This window comes from Lemur catta, chromosome 3 (genome assembly GCF_020740605.2).
Source record: "Lemur catta isolate mLemCat1 chromosome 3, mLemCat1.pri, whole genome shotgun sequence".
Classification (NCBI taxonomy): Eukaryota; Metazoa; Chordata; class Mammalia; order Primates; family Lemuridae; genus Lemur; species Lemur catta.
In genome coordinates, this window is record NC_059130.1 from 83,631,810 (window position 1) to 83,654,963 (window position 23,154).

Genomic DNA, 23,154 nt, shown 5'->3' on the forward strand with positions numbered 1-23,154 from the left:
GAATCCCAGCTCTGTCCCTGGTAGAGCCGTTGTGAGGCTAAAATAATTCTTGCTGGGACATTGTTATCAGTTCTGGATGCCACACTCTGGGAGACATAAAGACATGCTTGCTTGTTGCAAGGTAAGATTAATAAAGGCACTTGAAACCCTGTCTCATGAGAAGCAGCTAAAGGACCCAGAAATGTTTGGCCTGGAGAAAAGAATCCATAAATGTGAGATGGGACTCCAAAGGACGCTGCATGGAAGAGGGATTATATTGTTCTGTGTTAGCCAAATCCTGGAACTGAGACCAGTGGGTGGCACTATAAGAAAGCCAATTCCAGCTCACAGTGAGAGTGACCTTCCTGACCATCAGAGTTATTCAAGGGTGGAACTGCTGGCCCCTAGGAGAGTGTGCTCACCTCCACTGGAGTTGTGCGAGCAAAGCCTTGCACACCACTTGTCAGAAAGACAACCAGGGCGATTTAGACAATGAGTGCAGAGCTGGACAGGGGAGCTCTTAAAGTCTCTTCCAAACTTGAGAGTCTGTATTCTCCAAGCTGAGAGTCTTTCGGGTCCATTCTCACCCTTCCATGCACCCTCCTCCCTTTTTCCCTAGCGAACCTTCTCTCTGATCTATGTCCATTTCTCTAACCCACTCTGCCAGTATCTTAAAACCACCACCCTCCACCTAAATAGCACTTCTGAAGCCCCGTGCGTATCAGTTTTAATGGGAAAGCGTAACCAAATGCAGGTCCCTTTTCAAAAACCCTAGTCTGGGGACCGTAGTCAGTGTGGCGCTGCTCAGGGAAAAAGTAATTTTTCTCCCTAAGGCCTCTGCATCTCATCACGCTCCCTTGTCACTGAGACGCTGGCCTGCTCTTCGCGTTTCGATTCAGCCCAGCCCCCATGACACTGTTCCCTACAATTCAATTTGTGCCTGAATTGCCTCACTTGGCCCTAACAGGTTGAGATATGTGAGGAAACATGCTCCATTTGCTGCCTTGGTTTTTGTGAATTTATTAGCTATTCTGGCCACACCATCTCTATGCTTAATAGCTCCGGGGGAAAAAAAAATCTGAGCTCCCTAGCTTAAAATACATAGCAGGCTGCCTGAATGTCCCCCCATAGCCGATGTGTCTAATCTACCCCCTTGTCCAGGCCCACCGAGTGCTACTGTCCTGAGGGAGTCACCCTCTTCCTACTCCCTGGGCAGCCCTTCCCCAACATCCCACCTGTGCTTCATGCTTTGTGTTCTCAGGGAGACTTTCTGAACTTCTGCTCTGAGTGGCATCAGCAGAGCACCCCTGCCTTGGTGTCCCCAAGCCCCATTATGCCTCTTTTAACAGGACGTCTTCCCCATCACCCCTGTCGGCTTCCTGAGGCCCTTGTGTTTCTGGAAGCAAACTCAGGGCTGGTGTGTGGAAGCCAGGAATGACACGGCTGCTCTAGGAATGCTTAAGAAATGTGAATGACTCTGTCTCGTAGAAGGAATTTATGAAAATCACTGGTAGTTTCTTTTAAAGGGAATTCCTGTTTTTCTGATTCCAAAATAGTCATGAACTTAACACACTGGAAGTTTTGCTTGGAAAATATCTAGGCTGCCTGAATTGCAGGCAGCTGTTCCCTCAGAGTCCTAGAACCACTGATGGTTTGGACAACTTTTCCATGAGCTATTTTCAACAGTTGTAAAAGCCTAAGAGAAGCAGAAAGTAAGAAGCTCAGGCTACAGTGTAGAGATAGGTGGGTGCGGTTGGAATCTGAGTTCCTTCTCTTTCTACCTGTGGGATTTTTTAAATAAGTTTTCTTGCCCCTGAGTCTTAGTGTTCTCGTCTAACAAGAGGGATCATTGAACCTATCTTGAGGGAAAAAATAGTGTATGTATTGCCAGGTTGATCCCACTTGCCCAAACCTCCCACCATGGGGTGCGGTGAATACCCCACATCCCTCCGCGCTCTGGGATATTCCTGCCCTCCAGGCTTCCCCCTGTAGAATGTGCACATGCCCTAGGGTGCCTCTGTGCTCTGAAATTCTTGCCATGATCACACTATTTGCTCCTTCACCACCTCCCCCTTACTCGGGAAGACAAATAAACCAGAGATAACCCAATGAATTCATGTTAAGCAGCTTCCAGGAAGTTGTGGGGCTTCCACAAGTTTCCCACAAGAAGGGAACTGCCCAGTGGCTTGTGGGTCTAGGTTCCAGCTAGTTCCTTCTCCCTTGGGTCCAGGTCTGTGAGAGCCCAGGGAAGAGACTCAGCCTGTCCTTGGAGAAATCGTCCATCGGCACACAGACAGACACACACACACCCCCACCCCTGCCACAGATAAAAGTGGCCTGATGTTGAGAGTCAGATCTGGGCATAGCTATCACCTGGCCACTTCCAGGAGTTCCCTGAGCAATTTTTGCATATCTGATCCTCTGTGTTGTTATCTGTAAAAAGAAAGTAATATAAAGTAAAAAGAAAGTAATATAACTTTGTTTGGAGGATTAGAGACATTTATGCAAAAGCCTTAACAGAGGATGCGAATTAGATTACACGAGAACATTTGCATGTGTTGCTGTTACAAGCAGAGCTCCAGCAGATAGTTATCACTGAGCTGAGGATTGTCCACTATTCTAGGTGATTACATACCCCCTCTGAAAAGCCTTCCTTACCCCAAACAGGGTAATAATCTCTCTGAGTACCTTCCTCCTTGTCTTTGCAATTATCACAATGGATTGTCGTTGTCTCTTAATGTATCCATGTGACCCATTGACTTTGAGTTCCTCAAACACCTTGGCTGAAATCATATCTCATGCCACTTTGTAATCTTAGCACATAGCCGGTACCTAAAACATAGTTGTCATTGAGGACTGAAGTAGTAATCCATGTTGTGAAAGAGATCTGAGTTCAAATCCTAACTTCATTACTGGCCATATGACCTTGAGTGAATCCTTTGCCCTATTCAACCTTTAGTCTTCTCTGCTATATAATGGCAATATGAAAACCAAATTCAATGAGTTCTAAGAGTTTAACTAGATTAATAACAGTAATCACTCAGTAGTATGCATTAGCAGTTAATAGACACTTAATGATGTTTGTTGCATTGACTTGCTCACCAGGAGTGGTCACTTCTATCCCATATCTCCTGCACTGAGTCCATTGAGGTCAGGAGTCCTATCACATTCATGTCCTGATCACCAGTGAGCACTGGTACAGAGTAGCTGCTCAAGTAGTAAATGAATGAATGAGCGGATGAATGCACAAAAAATAAATGACCAAGTGAATGAGTGCATGAAGAATAAAGAAACAAATGAAGGCCCTTAGACCAAAAGCTCATCTGTTATTAGACAATTAAGTTCTTTTTCCTTCTGGAGCCAAAGACATTATGTCAAACTGAGAGTCTTTGTTTTCAAAGAAGGCTCCTTATCTGGCCCCTTCTTGCACTTTGCCCTATTCCTCCTCCAATCTCCATAAATATGTGTTGTTTTTTCCTCCATAGTTTGGCTCACCAAGCTGACAGGTGGCCTTCTAAATGCAAACACACACAGCACACACCTGTGTTCACTCCCCTCCCACATCAGGAATTGCATTGGTCAAAGCCAAAACATTTTGCTTGCTTGGCAAGGTTATTTTGGATTTGGGGATTCTTTTTTTCCTCCCTTGGGTCGAACTTTCCTGCTGGGGCCCTGTGAATAGAGTTCAGAGTCATGAAAGTTCCTTAATTTTCCTGAAGTGGGGGCTGTACACTATAACATATTGGGGACACAATCTGACAGAATTAAGAATCAGCATAGTTCTTCCACCCAGAAACCCCTAGAACTATTTGTATGTCACACAGAAGGGTGGGGAAAGGATTTGGGCCCGATGACTTTGCCAGCTATTTGTCTGAAAACCACTATAATTTTTGGATTTTAAGAGTGTGATCAGTTCTACCTCTTGCCTTGTCTCAGCATAAAATTGGAGACAGCAATTACATAGTCCACTTCTCAAACTACATTCAGCTGCAGACTTTCTTTATAAAAATCAAAACTTTCAATAGCGATGTAATAGATAATAGAGATAAAAGAGCACAGAGTGGTCCTACAACTCTGTCTCATCACCATCATACTTGCCCCGTGGCGGCTCCTGCAGCTTCTCTGTCGGGAGCAGTAAGAAACAAAAACATAGCACCTGCCCTCAAACTGACCTTTCGAGGAATATTGGCTAACCAGATGGTCACAGGTGAATCCGAAAATTAATTCTTTAAGACTCTCAGATCCTTTAATACATTAACATATACTATGACTATACTGTATATTATATATGAATATACACGATTATATTGTGAGTATACGAATATATTGTATAAATTGAATATTTCTCAATTTTCTTTGATCTAAAAACTCTTTTCATACTACTTACACATCTCAGTTTGAGAATTATTCTGTTAGAGACTTGTTAAAAAAAGAGATGTGTGTACGCACCTGTGTGCATGCACGTGTGTGCTGTGATGCAAAACAATCCACTCCAAAACTCAGTGACTTAAAACAATAGCATTTGTTAATGCTCACAAGTCTAAGGGTCAGCTGCATGGTTCTTCTAGTAGCTTTGCTTTTCCCTGGGCTCTGTGACTTACATGTGTGTGATCAGCTGGGGGTCAGGCAGGTGACTCTGCTAGTATTCATTCTGCTCGCTCCTGTGCTTGGTGTTGGCTGGCTGTGGAGTGGTCCAGCAAGGCTTCAGATGGTGCAAGAGGATTTTCTTCCACGTAGTGTCTCCTCCTCTAGCAGGTTAACCTGATCTTGGTCACAGAGCAGTGGCCAGGTTTCCAGAGGCACACAAAACCTCTGGGAGGCCTAGGTTCATCACATCTGCCACATTCTTTAGCCAAAGCAATTCATAAGGCTGCCCCAGTTTCAGGAGGTGAGGAAGAAAGTCTACCCCTTGGTGGGAATTGCTGCAAAGTTTCATTGCAGAAGGACGTGAATATATGGAGAGGTGATGAACTGGGATCCATCGTGCAGTCAGTCTGCTGCAGTCTGTGCATAAATCACTACTGAATTATGGTAATCAAGTGTTGAAATATAAAATACACTTTCTTCTTTGACCCCATTGTTTTCTTTTTTGTTGCCTTCCCTACTTTTGGCCATTATCTGGGGAGATGTCACCATTCTATTGGACAGCCCTTGTGGTCACCTGGACTCCCAATTCCATGACCTTCATCCCTTGAATCTTTTCCCTGGGAATAGCCTTGGTGACATCAGACCCTCAGGTGCCCCTCGTTTCTGTCACCACCCACTCTCTCCATCCTTCCCTCCCACTCCAATACTCACGCTGAACTTTTCCTTGGTTCGACGTTCAAGATCCATTTAAAATGTTAATTTCTCTCTTTAGCTTTCCTTGACTCCGAGGGACATTGCTCTTTTGAATATACTTCCACTGAACTTCTAGCACATTTTATTGTGGTTATCAGGGACCAGTATTTTTCTAGTGGCTGAAAGTACAGGCTTTGGCATCAGAACATTTTGAACTTGAGTCCCAGCTTCACCATTTCCTAGCTTTGTGGCTGTTACTTCACTTAGTCTCTGTAAGTCTCAGTTTCCTCATCTGGACACTGGAGTTAATGGTAGCACCTACCTTGCAGTTTTGTGTAAGTACTAAATTAGCTAAAATATGTGAATTAGCTAGTGCTTAGGGCAGTGAGAATTCAAAAGCTGTGGGCTATTATTTTGTTTCTTTTCTCTACTTTTCTGTGAGCTCCTAGAGGACAGGATTCACTTTTAATCATCACTGTCACTGGGGTCACTCTTCTGGGGGTTTCCAATCTCTGAGATTTTGATGGTGGACGCTCTCCCTGGGGCAGGCTGGGGGGACCACGTATGCAGGTATACATTTTTGTCAGCCTGAAAGCCCGTGGGATCCCTCGACCTGTGTCCTAGGGCCTCAGTTAGTGGCTCATCGACACTCTTCCATTGGCAGAGATACCCTCAGTATGTGGCAAGTGTGAACTATCGGGCGATTGCTGAGTTTCAGGGCAGCAGAAGTTAGAATTAATCGCATTTGTTAATGGTCTCTCCACATCAGTGCTTCAACTTGTGGGAGAACAGTTTTGTTTTGATTAATCAAGGCCAAGGTAAGGAAGGAAACCTGGCTCCCTCTCTTTACTCACCTTCCTCGTATTCACTCATCCTTGCCCTGGCTTTAACCCTCCTTGGCGCATCAACTCAGGGTACTCAGCTGTGCTTATGATCCCTTTCTTGTTCTTCTTTCTCCGATAACACATTTGGATGCTCTTTTTTGCTTACTTGAATCCTCCTTCTAGCAGATGTGTCCCCAGGGTCGTGCTATGCTCCCCTCCACCCTTTCTTAGGAACTATGAGCCAAGATTAGGCTTAATCTCACTCACTCCTAGAAATACTCATTTCATCTCTCTTCCTGGTCAGTGCAGCTGGAAGCTTGGCACAGGGCTAATTTCTCTTGTGATCTTAAATACATGGGTTCATTTTTGTGTCAGGGTCTCTGAAAGCCAACGGCACAGATGCTTGCTGACAGGACACGTTAACTGGCTGGAAAGACAGGGAGGTTTTAGAAAGGATGGTATAACTTGAGCAAAGCTTTGAAGGATGAGCAGGATTTGAACAAGCAAAGGAGAAATGGAATCACCGTCTAGGTAGATCGTTGAGGTCTTTCTCACTCCTGAGTCCTCTCAGCAGCACTCAGAGCTGGTTAATTTACCATCAATTTCCATCTCAAGGAGAGGGGAAAATACAGGTGGTGTTTGTTTCTGCCAGCTGCTAATGTTAGGCATGTTCTTCAGGCATACATCCTAGCTTCTCGTGACTGTCAAAAATGCCCATTCCTGAGCAGAGAGGAAGGTGTCTGCTCAGCATCCCATTGCCGCTTTCATTATTTAGTGCTTTTTGCACTCTATTAGCCTTTGAACATGATTCTAGTCCCGCAGTGGGACCTCGAGTAGAGCAGTGTTCTCACAGGCTGCTCAAGCGCCTATTTTATACCCTACCACGAGTGCCCCACAACACTAGCCATGGTGGAACTTGACCTTCACAGACAACTGTTTCAACAGCTCAGTCCTTAGCCGTGGCACGATGCATGTCCTCCTCACATGAGAGACACTAAGTGCTTTTCTTCCCCTCTCCTCAGTCCCCCGTGTAATCATCTTGTGGCTGAAAAAGATCTTTCATCCTTCACCTTATAATTGCCCAGTGTAAAATCCTTTTATACAGTTGTATTAGGCATAGACGACTTTGTAGTTATGGGTAATAACTCATCAGTGGATTGTAGCAGAAATGTTTTTGGCCTTTGAAATAGAGATTCTTAAAAGTATGGCGCAGTAGTAAATAGAAAGGAAGCAGATAGTCAAATTGGAAAGTTGGATTCCACAGCAGTTTCCTTTCGATGAAACATGGATTCGGAAACTGACAGCAATGATCAGACTGCTACTCCCGCCCCCGCCAAGTTTCTTTCCTCACTTGGGGTGTGATCTTTGTTGATCACTTCAACTTTCTAAGACTCATTTTCCTCATCTGCACAATGGAAAGAAACGACGACCTTCCTCTGCCGACACCTGGAGCCGTTGTGGGGCTCACAAGGCAGTGTGTGTGGAAAGCACTTTCTCCAAAGTTGGGGGGGGGGCTTGCTTCTAGAAACCCTGAGGAAGAGAAGGCCTAGGGATGGTATGGATTCATTTCCTTCCGTTATTTTGTGGGCTGTTTTATGATTAAGAGAAAAGTCACAGTTACGTGAGAGGAGAGAGGAGATCTGGGCTCAGTATAAGAAAGAAATTTCAGATCATCTGGGCTGATGTTCAGAGGAAAGGACAGCCCCTCATTGTAGTGAGCTCTGTGACACTAAGCGTATTCAGGCAACAGATGAACGGTTCCATAAGGGATTCCCATATTGTGAAGGGGACTGCCCTAGTGGACCTCGGAATTTTTCATCTACTCTCACATTCTGTTTGCCCCGTGTTCATTATTATAAGTCAGTATTTACCTCGTCCTCTTGCTCCCAGTATCTCATCTGCTGCGTCAGATACCCCAGAGGCCCATTTTCACCATGACTTCTAAGTAGCCCACTCTGAAATGCACAGCAAGCAATAAGTTCTGGTGCTGCCTTGTGAACTCGGTGCTTTGGATGCAAAGAAGTTTGTCAAGTATAATTATTAAGTCACCTCACTGAGCAAGCACTGGATACAGAGTAGGTACCTAAAAAATCTGTTCCTTCCTAGTTTCCTTCTGGAGAGCTTGAAATCGGAGCTCTAGATCTCTCTGAGGTGTCCCAAAAAGGGACCACACTGGGAGAAACTGAGACAAATCCCGATGATTGGATAGGATGTCTCAGCTTTCGATTCGGTTTCTTTGTTTGGTCGTGCCAAGCCACTAACCATATGTGTGAAGAATCTAAAGCTAATTTAGCTATGGAAAAAGTAGTTGGATTTATTGAGCATCTGCTGTATGCCATGGACAGCCTAGGCTCTGGATTCAGCTTATCTCTTTTGTAGTAATCATGACTCTAGGATGTAGGTGCCATTTACATATAAAGGAACTGAGGCCTTGAGAGGTCCTATAACTCACCCACAATCACAAAGCTAGTGGCCAGCAGAGCCAGAATTTGAACCCTAGGTGGTTCGGACTCAGGCACCCACACAACTTCCCCTAAAATGTACTGCCTTTATGATTAAAGAGAATGCAAAGCCCTGCATCTCCTCACCCTCACTCTAATCCCAATCAACACTCGGGCCTCGGGTCCCATCTTCCCCTGCTCACTGTTTCTAGAGTCTTTGTACCAGCACCCCAGGAGGCCCAGCACTATCCTTGGTTGGCTGTGAACACCTCCCTCATTTAGGCCGAGTTCCAAGAGGCATGCCCATGTCTCAGTCATTCCTGAAGCTTCACTCTGCCTGGCACACTTCTTTCTTCATCCTGGATGTTGAAGAGATGTTTGTGAACCTCAAAGAACAAACCTCCATGAAAGCCAGCCACCTCTGAAGCTCAGAAAGATTGTCTCTTTGCCTCTCTGCTTCCCATCCTCCACACACCCTGTGGGTTTCTGTATGAGACCCCTGTCCCTCAACAGTCAGTACTTGGTTGACTGTCCTTGCCTTAGATTTAATTCCGTTTCTCTGCCGCAAATGCAGGAAGAGTCAATCCATTAATGTGAAGAATTGCAAGAATTCTCTGGACAACTGTTCCCTACTTCCCCCCTACCCCCCTGCAACTCCCATCTTTTATGGCAAATAAATTTTCATTCACAATTCAGCAGTTGGTTTTTCCTTCAGTTTGAAATCTGGATCAAGATGTATAATTGGATTAAATCTAGTCTGAACATTTGTCAGTTTCACTTCCTCATTAAGCACCACATTGTACAGAAATTATAATTATTGCAATGCAGTTAACATAGATGTCATACAAGAGGAGGTCGTACAGAAGTGAGGGAAGGGAATCTGAATCTATGTGTTCCCACAAATGAAATAAAAATTTGCCCCTTTTGGTGTTTCTTAGGTGGGCTTTCTTTTAGCTGTACTTAACAAGAATTATCCTGAGGTAGGATCCTGAATTCCTAAAGTCTTAGAATTAATAGGAACATTAAAAAGAGGTCATCGGATTTTGCCCCACCCTCCATGCAAGAGTTCCTCAAGAACATTTCTGAAAGGCGTGGATGAAGGTACCTGACTATTGGGCTTCAGCCCACATACCTGCAAACAACAGGTAGTCCCAGAACTCCAATTGCTAGAGCAATTCTTTTTTGGAGCTCCTTCTTTTCTTTGAGTTCCCTTATGATTTCTATTCATTCATTCATTCATTCATCCATCCATCCACTGGGCAAACATTTACTAAGAACCTCCTATCAGACAGTGTTCATAGGGATATAAAGATGAATAAGATAGGATGCTTGAGAAATCATGGTCTAAGGGGAAGACAGACAGATGAATGAAAGGAATTATAATTTGTATAATCAAGGCTGTGGAAGGCTGTAAACAAGACGCTATGGGAGCACAGAGGGAAGGTGGTAAACTTTGCCTGAAGGAGTCTAGTGAGGTCTTCACCCAGGGGATACAGTTAGAGTCTTAAAAGATGGTGGGAGTTTGTCACTGGAGAAAGACTGGAATGGTATTCTGGAAGAGGAAGACAAATATTTAGAGGCATGAAAAGGCTGATACATCCCAGGGGCTGATGAGTGGCCTGCAGTGGCAGGACCACAGGATGCCCCACTGGGGACAGGAGGTAAGGGTGCGAGGGAAGCTGGCCCCAGCGAGCAAGGGGCCTGCAATATGGTGCTGAGAAGCTGGAGCTGTGAGGAAGGCACGGAGCCTTTCAGGTGGCAGAGTGACACTATTAGAGTGGCATTTCTCTGTGCCCCTCTGGTAGCCTGTGACAGGTGGCTGGGCAGGTGCGGAGACCATTAAGAATCTAATGGAATTATCTAAGTGTATCCATCAAGATAGAGTCAGGAAAACAGAGCCTACGCCAGGTAGTTTAATAGAGGGAATTAATGTGAAGAACAAGTTAGAAATGTGCTAAAAGAGCAGGAAAGCCTGACAGGGCACAGTGGGGCCAGGTTAGTCATAGTCAGAAGCAGCTACTGTCCCTGGGGCTGCAAGAAGCGAGGAAGGAGGTGGTGTTAGCAGAGCCCTGGAGCTGGGATGCCCAGCAGGCTCAGGACCACAGAGAGAGGGGCCGTTGGGTGGAAGCTCAACCCACACAGGAGACTGAGCCACTGCTAGAAATATCATCTGAAGAGAGCTGGGAAGAAATTCACAGCTTCTCTCTTCCGGCCACCATCCAGTCTCCAACCACTGCCTCCTGCTGAGCAGCCCTGCGTGGAAGTGTGTGTTGGCAAGGAAGCCCGGGCAGTGTAGCTGACAGTGGCCAGCCCCTGCCTTACAGCAAGTGAGGATGACACGGACCAGGGCTGATGCAGATGAAAGAGTGAGGCCAGTGTGAGTGGACAGCTGGGGCAGATGAGACAAACCTGGAGCCTGAGCTCCCTCCGAGGTGACAAGCGTGGGAGGTCAGGTGGCGTGGACCAAGAGCCCTGTCTCCTCCCTGTGGGCTCTGTCATTTACATAGATGCACCTTTATGTCTCTAACTTCTAAAAGTGTTTGTGCCTCAGCCTTTCCACCTGCTGTTCTCGCCAAGGACAGCAATAATCCCTTTCACCTTCTTCTCTGTTCTCCGTCCAGAATTCACATTTGGGTTGTGTCACATTATCACACAGAATGATATCTGGCTCTTCCTTCCAAGGTTGAAAAACTGGACTGCCATTAATGGAGTGAAGCAGAGCTGTAGAAGGCTCGCTGTTAAATCATTCCGGAAACTTGTTTTTCGTGAATGCACATGGGGACGGGGACAAGTGGTTGCATATGCAGGTGCCTGGTGTCTCGCTTGCTCAGTTGTGTGTTGGATAAAAGCATGTCTGGATAAAACAATGACCACTCCATTCCTCTGCTAAAATGTAGGCCACTGGTCCCTGGCGGTACGCTCTTCAAATTCTTTCTAAAACCCAGGATCCTTTATTCAAATGAAGCGTGCCTGGTAGCCTGCTATATAAACAGATAAAAGTGGACATGTGGTTGAAGCTGGGTTGGAGCCTCAAGACCTGCCCACCAGGAAGTCCTCCCTACTATTCACTAAAGGACAGAAGGTTCTGGAAGGGAAGAGATCAAGAGAGGATAGTATGGAAACCACTGGCCAAAGGACCCCACTAGTTAATGACATGGGTGGGAGAATTGAGGTGGTCACTTTAGGGCATCCTGCAGCTTATTTCCCGTCTGAGAATTTGTTATGCTATAATGTAATTCATGAACACAGACTGGGAGTCTGTTCTTTGGGAGGCTGTAAAACAACAGAAAGAGCATGAAATTTAAAGTTGGAACCTTATATATCCTGGTTTTTTTACTCGAAGCAAATTGTTTTATGTTTTATATTCTTAGTGACCAGCTAACAAGATGGGGAGAGCTACTTCCCCGGGTTATTGTACAGATTAAATAAGAGAAGAGATGCAATTGCTATGGCATCTGGCATAAAGTAGGTGCTCAGTAATGGGCAGGCAACAGGGTATTCAGCTGAGTGTGAGCTGTGCAGCCTGGCTAATTGGACTTGAAATTTTTCTTCCTCCGTTACCAGCTGTGTATCCCTGGGTGGGTTAAACTCTTTACACTCCGGTGTGTTCACCTGTGTAATGAGGATAACAACCGTGGTACCTACCTTATAGAGTTACTTTGAGGACCAGAGAAGGTAATATATGTAAGACATTTATAAAAGCACCTAGCACATAGTAAGTGCTCAGTAAATGTTAGCCATAATCATTATCATGAACTATCATGTATATGCACAAAAGACCATACCAAGTGCTTCAAGAGATAGGAGGATGAGTAACGAAGGTGATTTTAGTTACCGGTGGGACTAAGACTGGTATATGGAGCTGTGGCTGGAATCTCTCAGTCCTCCATGGCCAAGCAGCAATGTCGACAAGCTCATGTTTAACTTGAGCCTGAGATGGGGCTTGACCCGCAGCTGGTACACCACAGCTGTGGGACCATGTCTTAATCCTCTTGGGCTGCCATAACAACAGCATTAAAAGACAGACTGATGGCTTAAACAACAGAAATTAATTTTCTCACAGTTCTGGAGGCTGTGAAGTCCAAGATTAAGGTGTTGACTGACTCCATTCCTGGTGAAAACTCTCTGCTGGGGTTGTCGACTATCAACTTCTCACTATATTCTCACACGACCCTTCCTCAGTATGTGCATGCAGGGGGTGGGGGTGTGGGAGAGTGAGACTCTGCTTCTTGGAAGGCCACTAATCCCATCATGAGGGCCCCATTCTTAGGATGTAATCTAACCCTAATTACCTCCCAAAGGCCCCATCTCCAGGTACCATCACATTGGGAGTTAGGGCTTTAACATATGAATTTTGGGAAGACACAAGCATTCAGTCCTTAACAGGCAGGGATAACAAACAGTTGTAACCACAAAACATCGAGCACCCCACCAAGTAAGAGACTGCACTGGACAGTTAATAATGTGCTATTTTGAGATTCTCCCAAACTACTATGAAAAGTAGGTCTCTTCTCTACCGTAAGAGATATTGAAGACCAGGAAGTTAAATCAATACAGCTAGAAGAGGATGACTAAGAATCTAATCCACCTCTCTCTGACCCTAAAACTAGGGTGACCTAGTTTATCATCCAAACTGGGGCACTTTTGAAAGTGAAAAGGGGATTTGCTATTAACAATTATATCAGGACAATAACCATAAATAGGAGCAGTCCTAGGCAAACCAGGCACTAGGATCACCCTACTCAAAGCCAGTGAATGCTCTTCCTGCTGGGCCAAGCTGCCTCTAAGACCCGAACATGTGAGATTTCAAACAAAGACAAGAGGTTTCTATCTTCTATCTATCTTGTCCCTGAAATTCTTTGCCAGTAGTGCTACCTGTGCTGAAGCAGTCCTGGTACTACCTCCAAGATACAGGTGTCCTTATGCATGCTTGCTCCTTCAATGGGCGTCTGTCAGATTACTTGGAGATCTGTTACATGGTAAGAAAATGTGATTTGGGGTATCTATTAACTGCTGCCACTATGAGTCTGTCATTATTCCTGTAATACAGATCATTAACATTCACAGAACCTTAACTACAGCGTCTCTAATGAGCAGAACTATAATATACACTTTCCCCATAAATATCCATTGATGCTGACACTCATTCTCTCTTGGTACAGTAAGTCAGCTTTTCTGGATAAATCATCATGTTGAGGTTTTTTTCTTTCTCCCTAACTGCCATTATTAGTAGTTGCAGAAGAATAATGAACAAAGTCTAGTTAAAAAAAAAAAAAAAACCAAGAGCTAAATGAATAGTCATGGGGAATAAGAAAATATACATTGGTGACAGTCCCAACCTGAAGGATCCAAAACTTGTTTTTGCAGCAATTTAGAAAAGAGGCAAGAAACTAACATTGCCGAGCACTTGCTAGGGGCCAGGTAGCATGCTGGGTGCTTGGCAAGCTGTATCTCATTCAGTGATTGCAAAGACAGTGTTGCATAACAGTCATTTGTGACACTTTTGAAAACACAACTTCCTGGGCCCCGACCCTATAGATCTGCTTTCGTAAGACTTGCATCAAGTTGTCTATAAAGGGAGATTTACAAACCCCCCCAACTGAGTCTCCTCCTCAACGAAATTTATCTAGTTTAATTAACATGACAACTGTTATTTTCTCCATTTTATAGATAAGAAGATTGAGGTTGAGATGCTAAGGAGACAGGGAAATAAAGTCTAATTGCGAAGGGTAAATCCCTTGCATCTGTACTTATGCAGAAAGAATAGCTCCTGTTAAGGTGACATTCACTCTCACTTTTTACACTTTCCCCTTCTCCACCTCCCATTTCCCTGCCTGTCACAGAGTTCCGTCAGCATGTCATTATGTTCCTCTCCAGCAGGTTAGCAGCATTGCTGTCTTTATCTCTAGTATTCTTCTTTTCCACCATTGCATACTGTCAGCCCAATACTCAGGTTCCCCCTCACCCTTCTTTGTTTTTAAATCTCATAACCTTTTCTCTTTGGCTATTTCTTTCTGGTTTCCACAGTCACCCGGGAAGCTCTAGTCCCCTTCCTTCTGTCGCCATTGCAGGAACGACCCTTGCAGTATGACCTGGCCGTGGTCCTCCAGAGAGGATTGGGTTGGACTGTGGCAGGGCAGGCTCCTAAGCAGCCCACCACAGCTGTTCCTTCCCAAACCCTCACCACTCACCCTGGTCTTAAATCGCAGGTCATCTTATACCTTTCATTCCTCTCATAATGGTTATGATGAGCACATATTCCAAAGCTCACCGACTTTGGTAAAAATCCTAGCTCTGCCATTTGCTAGCTGTGTGACCGTGGGCAAGTTAATTAACCTTTCTGTGCCTCCATTTCCTCCTCTGAAAATGAGGATAGTGATAGCATCTACACTGGTTGTGACAATGAAATGAGCGAACGCATGAAAGCACTTAGAATCACATCCGATACATACAGAGAAGTTCCATCTAAGCATTAGCAGCAATTATTATTGTCCTTCATGACCTCTGTCTGGACAAGAAGAGAAAAGGTCTTAATATTACTATTTGACCTATTCCTTCATCTTCAGTCCAGAATGGACTATTTTTGTCCTATTTATGGTTTTGTCAAAACTAGAAATAATGATCTCAGCCACTTGTGACCTAACCAAGGAGATACTTTTCATTAAAAGGGTCTTTTCATAGAATAGATAAGGCAAATATGTGGGTAGAGAAGGTCTCTGCTTTTGGTGTCTGTGGTAAGATCTCGTCAATTGTGCTGTCTTCATCCCCTAGCTATATGGTCCTCAGAGATAAGGTGTCCAGTGCCAGAAATAAGCAGGAAAAGAAGCCAGAGACCAGAGCACAGACATCAAAATAACAAACATGGAGTTCCCTTGTCCCTATAGCATGCGCACCATGTCTTTTTCTTATAATTTTATAGTTTATGCAATACTGGAAGGTACCTCCTATAACCACTCTCTGGTCACTTAAGCATCGTTCTGTTTAAGCATTCATTCCTACACTCATTCTTCAAATATTGGCAATGTCGCTGTGTGTCAAGCGCTGTGTTAGGCACAGGTGCTATACAACTCAGACCAGGTCCCATCCCACACCCAGGTCACTTCCCACAAGGGAGGCCCACCAACAAGCAAGTAAACGGACAAAGCAGTGAGTGCAAGAGCTGGGGGCTGCTCCGTATCAGGTGCAGTTGGAGAAGGTCTCCCCGAAGAGGTGACACCTGGGCCTAAATCTGAATTAGGAGAAGGAGCCAACCAGATGAAGAGTGGGCCGGGAACAGGGAAAGGCCAGGGCAAAGGCCTTGAGGCAGGAACGAGCCAGCGGTCCATCATGAATGGAGCACAGTGGGAAAGAGGGGTTGGTGGAGGTGAGTTCTGAAATAGGCAGCAGCCGAGCACAGACAGTCTCATCGGCAAAGGTAAGGAGGTTGGATGTTATGCCTGGTGCAATGGAAGACCTTATCTGCTATGTTTTTAAGATTGCCTTGACTGCTCTTTGACAGATGAATTTAAGGGGGCAAGAAGGGACATGGGAGTCTAGGCAAAAGAGAATGCCACAGAGGGAATGGAGAGAGTGAGCCAGATTTGGGATATGTTCTAGAGAGAGAATCAGTATCTCTTCATGAATGATTGGATGTCATATGGTGGGAGAGAGGAATGTAGAATAACTTGCACAGTGGGGGCTTGAGCATCTAGGTGTGAGTTGGTAGCCTTTACAGAAACCAAAAGACAAGGGAAGAATGGGTGTGGGAAGATCAAAAGTTCTTTGGGCGTGTTGAATTTGAGAGGCTGAAGAGTATGGGATCCAATTGCTGGAAACCAAAGAGGTGATGAGATCAGCTATCAACAAGACTTCCAATAGCAAAGAGTATCTCTAATTACTGCCACCCTGGAGCCACCTATGGCTCCCATGGGACAAGCTTGAAGAGTCAGATGAAAACGCCATCCAGATATTAGAAGGCAAGAAGGGCAGCATACATGTGTTCTTACAACTTTTTCTGAAACCTCTCCCTAGTATTTCTTTGAAATTAGAATGAGAATCATTTACCGTAATTATAAAGCCCTATTTGGTCAAATGGCAGACTGGATATGACATTCTTTCTGGAGTTTGTAATAGCAAATGCCAAGTCTCTGTGGTTTTGTGTGTGTGTGTGTGTGTATATGTATGTGTGCACACGTGCACATACATGCTGAGCACTTGCAAACACCATATGGACTACCATACCCTCTATATAATAAGTCATGCTATTGCCAAGTTTCTTTCTGTTCAGTTTTCTATTCTATTGTATAAGCAAGTTCATCCATTTATTAATTCTGTTTTTTGAAATATATCAGTTCAATATAATTTCCCTCTGTGTGCCAGCCACTAAGCTATCTAGGTATTAGCAAAACAAAGATGACTAAGACAGTTTCCCGTACAAGGAACTAGAATCTCTTACAAGGTCCTAGTTTGTAGAAGAGAAGAGAGAAGATAATCACTGTACCCTGACATGTGTGATGCCCAGAGGAGGATCATCTGATATGTCCTGAGAGTCATGGAGGAAGGCTTTGAAGAGGAGACTAGACTCAAGTCTCTAGAGATGTGTTATAGTTCTCTGGATGAATGAGGGTGGAAATGGCAACCAGTCAGAGGGACTATCTCATGCCAAGTCCTGGGAGGGTAAAGAATATACTTAGAGATGTGTTCAGAGGGCACATATTATGAAACAAAATTACAAACTATTTGTAAGTTGTACAGTCAATCAGAGACAGTTGAAGATAGTGCTCTTCCAGATATTCTCCGGACTTAAAAACCTTTCAACTCTCTTCCAAGTTTTGTCTATTAGTGAATATTGCCTCAATTTGATCCTCGCAGCTATAGGAAGTAGCCATTTCCCTCAGTTTTACAGTTGAGTAAGCCAAGGTTTCCTTGAAGCCTTAGTTTCCTTGTTATAAAACGTGAGCCAGGCTTCTCTGCTCTGACTTAATATTGTCTCCTCTTACTCTACACAACTGTGAGAGGAATCATGATGTGGTGGAAAGGAACTAAACTGAGAGTTGGGAACTTGGCATGTCATCTCAATTCTTCCACTGATAGTATCATGTTCTTGAAAAGGTGGAAGCCTGTTTCCTCATTTGAAATAAATACAGAGTTGAGTTGGGTTAGAGATTTCTATGTTCTCTTCTAATTCTCTTCTGCAATTTATAAAATGGTTCAAAGGCCACCAAGTAGATGCTACAAAATCATCATATTCCTAAAGGATACTCTGTTGAATTGTCGGCTTAACATACCCAAATCAGCAGACACCAATCGAGGTCTTACTATGTGTCAGACACTGTGTTCAGCTAGAACCTTAAGTCTTACCCTGGGTAATCTTTCAACAGTCTTGTGAGATGAATATTCCCCTAATGTCACAACAAAGAAAAATCCAAGGGATGGATAAACTAGTTAAATTCCATTCACATAAAAACAGAATTCTTGTTTTGGTCATGCAGCGTGGAGCTGGGTTTAGTCCTGTGAATGGCACTGCCACCATGAAAACGCTCAGCATGGCTCCCTTGTTGTACAACTCCTCGCACCCGACTTGAATTCGTATTCTCCAGTTTCCCCTAACTTGACTATTACAACTCAGAGAAGGGACAGCCTCTGAGTCCTCACAGTATTGGCACAACGCCTTGTTCACAGGGGGCATTCAGGAAAAGTTTGTTAATCATTAAATTAATGCCTTGAGAATCAAATCCAGGAATGAAGAAGTAAATAAGGAAATGAATTGCTAAGTATGTAAAATCTGCATTCCTCTGGAGAAGAAAAGCAAAAACATTTTGCATGGAACGGCTGTCAGAGCAGCAGGCAAAGCCCTCCTAACTATTTTTTCCTTTGCTGTGACATCTCTGCATTTGTGATTTCCTCTGATTTGCTCTACATTCAGCCTGAGCCTCTGCTACTCTTGCTTGATTTCAACTCTGTCCAATATTTCTTGTTACCGTTTGGATGCCATCTGGCCCGCGGTGGTAGCCTCTCCACGAGAGGCACACCAGCAAAGAGAGATGACTGACTCTCTGAGAAGTTCCCCTGCCCTCCTCCCCAAAAGCGTGTTAAGATCCTGTCATCCTGTTGACAGGAGCCAATTTCACATTACTGTGATTCTCATTCACTCCCTTTTGAGAGTACTGAACTGATGCCAAATCTTGTTAGGAGTTTTTGCAAAATCCTTGCATTTTTGCTAATGTGGGACTAGAATAATAGATTTTTAAAAGGAAAAGAGAAAGGAGGAGATCATTAAATACAAATAATTGCAAGCTTTGGAAAATCATTCCCCTTTGGTTTCTAGCTTTCTGTGTACATTTATACCTGTGCAGATGTTTGTTCCATCAAGAGCCATTAAAGCAGCAAAGCCATCTTGCAGCCTGCCCCTTCCCCCAACAACGGAGCCACAGCAAGAAAGGGGGCACGAGGTCCTAAAATCCTCCTTGTCAAATGTCACGTCTTTGGGATAAGCTCATGGATTAGGACTGAGAGGCTTCTATGAGTATAAATTATCATTCCTGGTGTTCCTAGAGAGGAACTATGATGGTGTTTTCAGTGTTTCTTCTCAATTCCCATCCCTGGCTGCATCTTAGCTACCGCTATAGAAAGAGCTGTGTCATCATCTCTCTTTTCATAATCCTGCCCACCATCCTATGACAACAGCATTGCCACTATCAAATCCACCTACCACTACTGCCACCATCTCAAAATATCTGCTGCTCCCAGCTTCCCCAACCACACAAGACTGGGTTGGGCACTCTGTGTTTAATTCTAAGGACCAAAGTGCTAGTAACTACTAGCATGAATCACATCGTTACTCTGAGCCAAGCACTATATACTAACAACTGTACGTGAATTATCTTATTGAGAACACCAACTGTAGGATACTTGCCTGTTTTCTTTTCTATCTCCCTCATGTGATAGAAGGACAAGACTGTGTCCACAGATGCTTGGTAAATCACAGATGCTGCATACATAGATGTAGAGGGAATGAGTGACTGATTACCAGTCTTAGACATCGCTGTCCCTACCACCTTCTTCCCGAACACTAGCATCATCATTTCTCAGCCATCACAATCAACATCGCTTTCCCTTTGCCACTGTTACTGAGATCAGACTTACTTAGCTATTAGCATCTTATCACATATCATCCTCTGCCTGCAAATAGTGCCACCAACCCCACCTTCATGTATATTTTCAAAAAAATATTGGGTATGTTTTAGGACATCTGGGCAGGATGACACCATCTCTCTTTCCACTCCCCGACCCTGCCTCTCCTAAAACCATCACATTTTTCACTTTTAAAGTATCTAGAGTTTTCAAATGCAAGCAAATCGGTTTTCTTGAGATGAAATGAAAGTTGGAAAGGTCAAGAATCCAGAGAGAGAGTTTTTAGCCACACCGATGTCCTGTTCATTCACATGAGCCCATTTAGGTCAGCTTAGCACCTTGAACTTTGTCTGCCTTTCTTGCAATGCTTAGATAAGGTGCCAGCAAATTCCTTGTAGCAACAGTCTCCATCCTGACTTTCCTCTTGCACGTTAAGAAAGGCCATTTCAAAGGCCATCTTAATTTTTCAGAAGCCAAATATAAATATTTTGTTGTCCAAGGATTTGCTGATATATTACATATGTGGGCACTTCAAGAGAAAAAATAATTTTCATTATAAGATTTAAGCATTTCCCTCCACCCTCCAACCTTCTGGACAACCTTTGGGACCCTCCTGAATTGGAAGCTAAGGGAACGAGGGCTATTAGCTGCTGAAATGAAGCCCAAATTTGAGTAATTAGAGGCAGCTTTTCAAACGTTAGAGACAAAATCTCAAAGCAGTACCAATTCCTCTATTAGATCAAGGTATTAAGTCCAGCAAGATCGTAGATCCCCAAATCTCAGTAGGCCTGGCACATTTTGGCATTAATGGGATTCTACTTTGTTTGAGTGAAGATGAAGCTTCATAGATTTCCCCTTGAAACATGAATCTTAACTTCTTTTTTAAAAAAAACCCACAGCTATCTGGCCCAAGCAATGAAAAACCCTTTTATATGCAGAAGAAGGCTACTGTTTTTGCAAACTGAATTTGACTTCATGGTATTGTCTAGACATAGCAAAGAATTCAATTCTCCCATAGCAATTTTCCAATCTGACATTTAATGCAAATGTAGGGTATTTTTTTAAAAGAATAGAAGAGAATATAGAAGGAAGGAATACGTCTAGTATTTAGAAAGCACCCAGTCAACCAGAAGTTCGTTTTTTTGTTTTTTCAATATATTTTACCTAGAGTTGTGTTGTACAATAGAGTAGTCACTGGGCACACATGGCTATTTAGATTGAAATTAATTAAAACTAAATAAAATTTAAAATTCAGCTCATGCATCACACACTAGCCATTTTTTTACACCTGTGCTGTAAGACTAGCCATATTTGAAGTTTTAGGTAGCACATGTGACTGCTGACTCCTGTAGCAGACAGCACAGATATAGGACTTTGCATCATCCTGGGAAGTTCTATTGGCCAGGGCTGCTCTAGAGATCATTTATTAACAGTATAGCCTCCATTCCCCATCTCAAATCACCCACCCTTGTTCTTCAGTTGCCAGATAGAGTTTTCCCATCTCTCTCTGCCAAGAAGTAGGAAAGTCTGTTTACTCTTGGCAGAGGGTGATAGAGGACATAAACTCCTAGGTGCCCCAGAGGGAATTAGTCCTCATTAGCATATGTCTCCCTTGTTAAACCATTCACCAGGGAAAGGTAACGTGTATTCAGATGCCTGGACTCACCAGGCGTCCTTCAGAGGGCCCACCTTAGTGCAGTTACAAATCGCTTACATGAATCCATTTCTCCTGAACCTTCTAAAGGGATAATTCATTCTTTTGCAGGCATGGTCTGAGTTCTGAGTTTAGATCTAGAGGCCTTGCGGGGGTCCCAGGCCCACTCGTATCCACCCGCAAGGTATGATGATTATACGTCATGACCCTGCTCTGAGCGGCTGAGAGCAAAGACCGGGTGGTATTCGTTGCAGCGTCTCCAACGCCCACCCGCATGGCGTGTGGAAAGCACTCAGTGAGTGTTTGTCAGAGAAATCAATTAATCAGTTAAGTACTCAATCAAGATGGCTTCAGTTTTCCCAGGAAGACTTTCACTAGTTATTCCTACTGCGCCTTTATTCCCCGGCACGGTGATGTGCAAACCTCTCTGCACATTAGCGTCATCTGGGGAGCTTTCAAAACCTCCTGGTGCCAGGGCTCCACCCTAGACCAACAGAAGCCAAACATCTGATGATGTGGCGCTGGCAGCAGTGGTTCTGTAAAAGCTCCCCCGGAGGATGACATTGTGCAGCCAGGGGTGAGAACCCCAGGAGGTTTCTGATTTGGCAGCCACAGATGAGTTTAATCCTTATTTTCACCCCAAGTTCCTTCTCATCCACTGTCATTTTTGGCTGCGAGAGTCACATGAATCTGGTTCTTACTAGTTACTTTACTCAGTTGTGGAACTGAGTCCACACTGCTCCAAAAAGAGATTTGGGGAAGATAAAATCCCTGTGGGAACTTTATTTCAATGTCTTAATGAAGATTCAGGCTCGAACTGTATTGAAACAATGCAAGAAAATATCTTCTTTTAAATTCTCTTACTGGAAGCTTAAGTTGTGAGTGAAATGGACATCATGTTGAGTTTTTAAAGGCAGAATACAAAGCTGCATACATGCTATGATAGGAAGTATGAAAGAATATAGCTGTAAGAAGCAAAACAAAAAGACTTTTAAGATAAATGAATTAAAACTCTAGTGGTAATTGTGGGTAAAGCAAAACTTGGGGATGTGGGGAGACTAGGGAGTGGTTCATCAGAGCCCACCCATAAGACTCCACTGGGGAAACATGTACTCACTTGGCTAGAAACATGTACACACTCCAGCCACTTTCTCCACTGGCTGGAGAAAGTGCACTGGGTGTCACCAAAGATTGTCCCAGACAAGAGGAAGGAGCTCTGATCAATGACCCAGCCAGGGCCAGAAAAATAAGGGAACCACAGTACCATATGCAAAAGATATGGATGGGAAGAAGATGGCCAAGCAAGACTGCAGCCAGGACCCAGGTGAAAGGAAGAAGATGGAATCAGGAATGGACTGAGGGGTTCAGGAGCAAGGCTGGGAAGTCTAGGAAGTGCCGATTATCCCTTTGCACGGGCTCTGGCTTGGGTGGAGGTGGTTTCCAAAGAGGGGTCTCTGGCAAGATTATTGTTTCTTCTTCCTCTTTCCATTTCCAATATCATGTAATAACAATTTCCTAACATTAAAAAATGTGTGCATGTGTATTGCTACAATGAGCCAAAAAAAGAATGAGAAGATACTAATAGTAGCTACTATTTCTTGAGCATCTGCTATTTGCTGAACACCAAACAGACTTCTTGCTCACATCTCAGTTAATCTTCTCAATAAACCTGCCATGATGCCATTGTTACCAATCCCACTTTAAAGTTGAGAAAACTGAGGCTAATCAACGTGTCTAGGGTCACGTGGTCAGCCGTCCTTGGCCTGGCATGGCCAGGACTTGGGGCATCTCTATGTGACTCCAAGGAGATATATTTGTTCACCTGTGCAGACCAAGCTTCATCCGAATTTACGGAAATCAACTC

The 23,154-nt window shown here is 44.1% G+C and overlaps 1 protein-coding gene across 8 annotated transcripts in view; it reads left to right on the forward strand.

The window, feature by feature from the left end:
- The window catches only part of DAB1 (DAB adaptor protein 1), a 394,543-nt gene that overhangs the window by 335,455 nt on the left and 35,934 nt on the right, over nucleotides 1-23,154 (forward strand). The window lies entirely within an intron of this gene.